Source organism: Microcaecilia unicolor, chromosome 11, assembly GCF_901765095.1.
Source record: "Microcaecilia unicolor chromosome 11, aMicUni1.1, whole genome shotgun sequence".
Classification (NCBI taxonomy): domain Eukaryota; kingdom Metazoa; phylum Chordata; class Amphibia; order Gymnophiona; family Siphonopidae; genus Microcaecilia; species Microcaecilia unicolor.
Window position 1 is genome coordinate 192,533,833 of NC_044041.1, and position 6,101 is coordinate 192,539,933.

Sequence of the window (6,101 nt, forward strand, 5' to 3'; positions counted from 1 at the left end):
GAGTAAGCACTGATAAAGAGACAGCATCTTGCAAGGCAGTGCACCGAACAAAAGCAGGGTTTGGTGACAGAGATATCTGATGATTTTAAGGTGGTGAGTCAGGGCTAAAAGTCAGGCGAGTGCTGCTGGGGGCTTGGGGACAGGACTAATCATTACGAAAAACAGAGAAAATTGGCTGTTTGAAAACTGACCATCTTTCATATAAGCAGAAGTATGCATTGTTGGTTCTTTGAGTCAGTGTGGTCTGAGGATCTGCTGTTTTGCTTTGACAGAAGGGGTTCTTTGCTGCCTCCCCAGAAGCTGCTGCCCTAGGCAAGTGCCTAGTGTTGCTCAGTGGCTGTGCTGTCTGCCATCTCCATTGGGAGGCTGTTCAGCACCTCAGCCACCAAAGAAATATTTCCTTTAATTACTTCTGTATCTATTCTCTTTCAGTTTCAGTCAATGATCCCTCATGCCAGAACTTCCTTTCAATTGAAAGAGGCCTGTATTCCGTGCATTTACACCACAGAAGTATTTAAATGTGTCAATCATATCTTCTCTTCCTTGTGACTCTGAGCAAGTCACTTAACCCTCCATTGCCCCATGTAAGCCGCATTGAGCCTGCCATGAGTGGGAAAGCGCGGGGTACAAATGTAACAAAAATAAAATAGATACTACTGGAGATTCTACATGGAATGTTGCTATTCCTCTAGCAACATTCCATGTAGAAGGCTGCGTAGGCTTCTATTTCTGTGAGTCTGACATCCTGCACGTACGTGCAGGACGTCAGACTCACAGAAGCAGAAGCCTGCGCGGCCACATTGGTGATCTGCAAGGGCTGACTTCTATATGGAATGTTTCTAGTGGGACTCTGGGCAAGTCACTTAACCCTCCATTGCCCCATGTAAGCCGCATTGAGCCTGCCATGAGTGGGAAAGCGCAGGGTACAAATGTAACAAAAATAAAATAGATACTATTGGAGATTCTACATGGAATGTTGCTACTAATGGAGATTCTACATGGAATGTTGCTATTCCACTAGCAACATTCCATGTAGAAGGCTGCGCAGGCTTCTGTTTCTGTGAGTCTGTGCAGGACGTCAGACTCACAGAAGCAGAAGCCTGCGCGGCCACATTGGTGATCTGCAAGGGCTGACTTCTATATGGAATGTTTCTAGTGGGACTCTGGGCAAGTCACTTAACCCTCCATTGCCCCATGTAAGCCGCATTGAGCCTGCCATGAGTGGGAAAGCGCAGGGTACAAATGTAACAAAAATAAAATAGATACTATTGGAGATTCTACATGGAATGTTGCTACTATTGGAGATTCTACATGGAATGTTGCTATTCCACTAGCAACATTCCATGTAGAAGGCTGCGCAGGCTTCTGTTTCTGTGAGTCTGTGCAGGACGTCAGACTCACAGAAGCAGAAGCCTGCGCGGCCACATTGGTGATCTGCAAGGGCTGACTTCTATATGGAATGTTTCTAGTGGGACTCTGGGCAAGTCACTTAACCCTCCATTGCCCCATGTAAGCCGCATTGAGCCTGCCATGAGTGGGAAAGCGCAGGGTACAAATGTAACAAAAATAAAATAGATACTATTGGAGATTCTACATGGAATGTTGCTATTCCTCTAGCAACATTCCATGTAGAAGGCTGCGCAGGCTTCTATTTCTGTGAGTCTGACATCCTGCACGTACGTGCAGGACGTCAGACTCACAGAAGCAGAAGCCTGCGCGGCCACATTGGTGATCTGCAAGGGCTGACTTCTATATGGAATGTTTCTAGTGGGACTCTGGGCAAGTCACTTAACCCTCCATTGCCCCATGTAAGCCGCATTGAGCCTGCCATGAGTGGGAAAGCGCAGGGTACAAATGTAACAAAAATAAAATAGATACTATTGGAGATTCTACATGGAATGTTGCTACTATTGGAGATTCTACATGGAATGTTGCTATTCCACTAGCAACATTCCATGTAGAAGGCTGCGCAGGCTTCTATTTCTGTGAGTCTGACATCCTGCACGTACGTGCAGGACGTCAGACTCACAGAAGCAGAAGCCTGCGCGGCCACATTGGTGATCTGCAAGGGCTGACTTCTATATGGAATGTTTCTAGTGGGACTCTGGGCAAGTCACTTAACCCTCCATTGCCCCATGTAAGCCGCATTGAGCCTGCCATGAGTGGGAAAGCGCAGGGTACAAATGTAACAAAAATAAAATAGATACTATTGGAGATTCTACATGGAATGTTGCTACTATTGGAGATTCTACATGGAATGTTGCTATTCCACTAGCAACATTCCATGTAGAAGGCTGCGCAGGCTTCTATTTCTGTGAGTCTGACATCCTGCACGTACGTGCAGGACGTCAGACTCACAGAAGCAGAAGCCTGCGCGGCCACATTGGTGATCTGCAAGGGCTGACTTCTATATGGAATGTTTCTAGTGGGACTCTGGGCAAGTCACTTAACCCTCCATTGCCCCATGTAAGCCGCATTGAGCCTGCCATGAGTGGGAAAGCGCAGGGTACAAATGTAACAAAAATAAAATAGATACTATTGGAGATTCTACATGGAATGTTGCTATTCCTCTAGCAACATTCCATGTAGAAGGCTGCGCAGGCTTCTATTTCTGTGAGTCTGACATCCTGCACGTACGTGCAGGACGTCAGACTCACAGAAGCAGAAGCCTGCGCGGCCACATTGGTGATCTGCAAGGGCTGACTTCTATATGGAATGTTTCTAGTGGGACTCTGGGCAAGTCACTTAACCCTCCATTGCCCCATGTAAGCCGCATTGAGCCTGCCATGAGTGGGAAAGCGCAGGGTACAAATGTAACAAAAATAAAATAGATACTATTGGAGATTCTACATGGAATGTTGCTACTATTGGAGATTCTACATGGAATGTTGCTATTCCACTAGCAACATTCCATGTAGAAGGCTGCGCAGGCTTCTATTTCTGTGAGTCTGACATCCTGCACGTACGTGCAGGACGTCAGACTCACAGAAGCAGAAGCCTGCGCGGCCACATTGGTGATCTGCAAGGGCTGACTTCTATATGGAATGTTTCTAGTGGGACTCTGGGCAAGTCACTTAACCCTCCATTGCCCCATGTAAGCCGCATTGAGCCTGCCATGAGTGGGAAAGCGCAGGGTACAAATGTAACAAAAATAAAATAGATACTACTGGAGATTCTACATGGAATGTTGCTACTATTGGAGATTCTACATGGAATGTTGCTACTATTGGAGATTCTACATGGAATGTTGCTATTCCTCTAGCAACATTCCATGTAGAAGGCTGCGTAGGCTTCTATTTCTGTGAGTCTGACATCCTGCACGTACGTGCAGGACGTCAGACTCACAGAAGCAGAAGCCTGTGCGGCCACATTGGTGATCTGCAAGGGCTGACTTCTATATGGAATGTTTCTAGTGGGACTCTGGGCAAGTCACTTAACCCTCCATTGCCCCATGTAAGCCGCATTGAGCCTGCCATGAGTGGGAAAGCGCAGGGTACAAATGTAATTAAAAAATAAAATAAAATAAAAAAGTATACATATTGCGGTCTTTAAGTCTGTTCTCATAAGACCACTGACTGACCATTTTAGTGGCTGTGTCTGGACTGAGTTCATTCTATTTCCATCCTTTTGAAGGTATGAGTTGTAAACACTGCTCTGAATGAGATCTGATTGGAAACTGCTGTTTAATCACTATCACCTTGTTTTTCCTGCTGGCCATTCCTCTCCCTATGCAGTCCAAGCATCCTTCTCCTTAGAAAGATGAGTGTGCCTCTGTATAAGCCTCTACCGAGACCTCATTTAATTCTAGAGTCTAAGGAGCCGATACACAAAGGCACCTGTTAAGTCCAGGTACCACAGGAAAACTTACCAAGTCGCAAACAGCGACCAGTTCACAAAGGAGATCACATGAAAATGAGATGTACGGATCTCTCTTTGTGCATCGGTTGCTGTTTGTGACTCGAAGCTGTCAAATGCATTTGACAGTAGACCATCGAGAAGTTTTTTAAGTTGCTTGGGGAGGGGGGAGCTCTGGTGGCCACTGGACCCCCTCCCTGCTGATCCAGTAACCCCCTCCCATCCCCTACACATGAAGAAAATCTGGTGGTCCAGTGGACCCCCTCCCAAGCCCCCAAGACACCCCTAGACCCTCCAGTGACCACCCAAACCAAAAATCCCTGGTAGTTCAGTGGACTGCCTCCTGACCACCTCTCACCCTCTAAACAACTAACTCCCTAGTGGTCTAGTGACCCCCAACCCTCCACATACCTTAAATGCGCTGAAGGCAGGAGGACAGGAGCAATGTCTCCTCCCTCCCTGCCTCTGGGCCTGGCCCTCTCAAAATGGTGGTGCCCAGCCCCTGCCCGGTGTATCCTGGGACGCATTGGGAGGAGCTAATCACCATATAAGGAGTTTCTCCCACTTATATGGTGTTTAACCCCTCCAAACGCATCCCAACATGCACTGGACAGGGTCTGGGCGCCACAATTTTTAGAGGGACGGGCCCAGAGGCAGGGGGAGGAGACACTGCTCTTGTCCTCCTGCCTCCATCATATTTAAGGTATATGCGGGGGGTTGGGGGGGTCACTAGATCACCAGGAGGTTAGTAGTTTAGAGTGAGGGGGTGGTTGGGAGGTTGTCCACTGGACCACCAGAGATTTTTGGTTCAGGGAGTGCTGGGGGGGGGGAGTCACAGGGGGTGCTGTCAGGGGGTGCTGTCAGGGGGTCCACTGGACCACTACAGACTTTTGATTCAGGGGGGGATCACTGGGGGTGCAAGGAGGGCAACAGGGGGTCCACTGGACCCCCAGAGATTTTCTATGTGGAGAGCGCAGCAAGGTGGGGAGCACAGGCAGGCAGCCTTTGCAGCTGGCTGTGTTTCCCTCCTCTCTAGCAGTTCCAGAGCTGCCGTAAAATCTACTTCTTTAAAGCTAGGCACTCCTTTCTGTGCATTGCATGGAACGCTCATTATAATACTAATGAACTCGTTCTGATACATTTGCATAGGATTCTCGGTAGCTGCTAACGGCACACGTTAGAGCCACAGAGAACCCCTTTGCGCATTACTCACTTAATAACATTTGCTTTAGATCAGCTACAACCAGTCTAAAGCAAATGTTCCCAGCACGGTAAGCTTTGTGCATTGGGGCCTGAAACTTCAAAAGGGTATAAACCAGATGGACTTGCTCTGGTCTGGACTGGAGGACAACTACTGAAAGGATCAATGGTCTACAGGGGTGATAGTTCTATGGGTGCAGAGTGTTCTTGAGCACTCCCAGTATTAAGCAAACTCCTTCATTGTGTCCAGGGAAGGGGTTGAGTTTAGCATCCCTAATCGTTTTGAGAAGTTGGTTCCTATATGATCTGTATCAGGGGTTCTAAACCTAGACTTCTGGACACACCCAGCCAGTCAGGTTATCAGGATATCCACAATAAATATGGATGACCTGAATTTGCATGCATTATTTCCATTGTATGCAACTCTATCTTATGAGTAGGAATCCTGAAAACCCGACTGGCTAGGTGTGTCCCAAGAGCTGGAATGAGCACATGGAGATAGACTTAAAGATCTAATACTCCAGAGGAAAGGTCAGATATGATAGAGACATTCAGATAGTTCCGAGGAGGAGGGAGGAGTCTTACGATGAGAGTGACAGGAGGCCAACTCATGAAAACAGTTCTTCACAGAAAGGGTTATGGATGCAGGGTAGAGCCTCCCAGTAGAGGTGTTGGACATGAGAGCAGTATCAGAATTCTAGGAAATCTGGGGCAAGCCCAGAGGATCTCTGAAGTGTACAAGGGCAGGTTGAATGTGCACTATTTCAGGGATTCTATAAAGGTTTTTCAAAGTTGTGTGCCAATAGTTGTGCAATCCTGAAAAGTGCGCAGAACTTAATAGATTAATGAGCCATTAGCCATTAACAGTCAATAATTGGATGCTAACAGAATTGGTTTTGTGCAGTCATGTTGCATGGTGATTCGTTTTTTTTCTGAGTTTACAGTTGGCATTCTGCGTGTGTATGCATTGTTATTATCAATAAAGCTTATTATAAATAAAAAAAATTGGATGCAACAATCAATTATTGATAATCGGTGCCCATCAA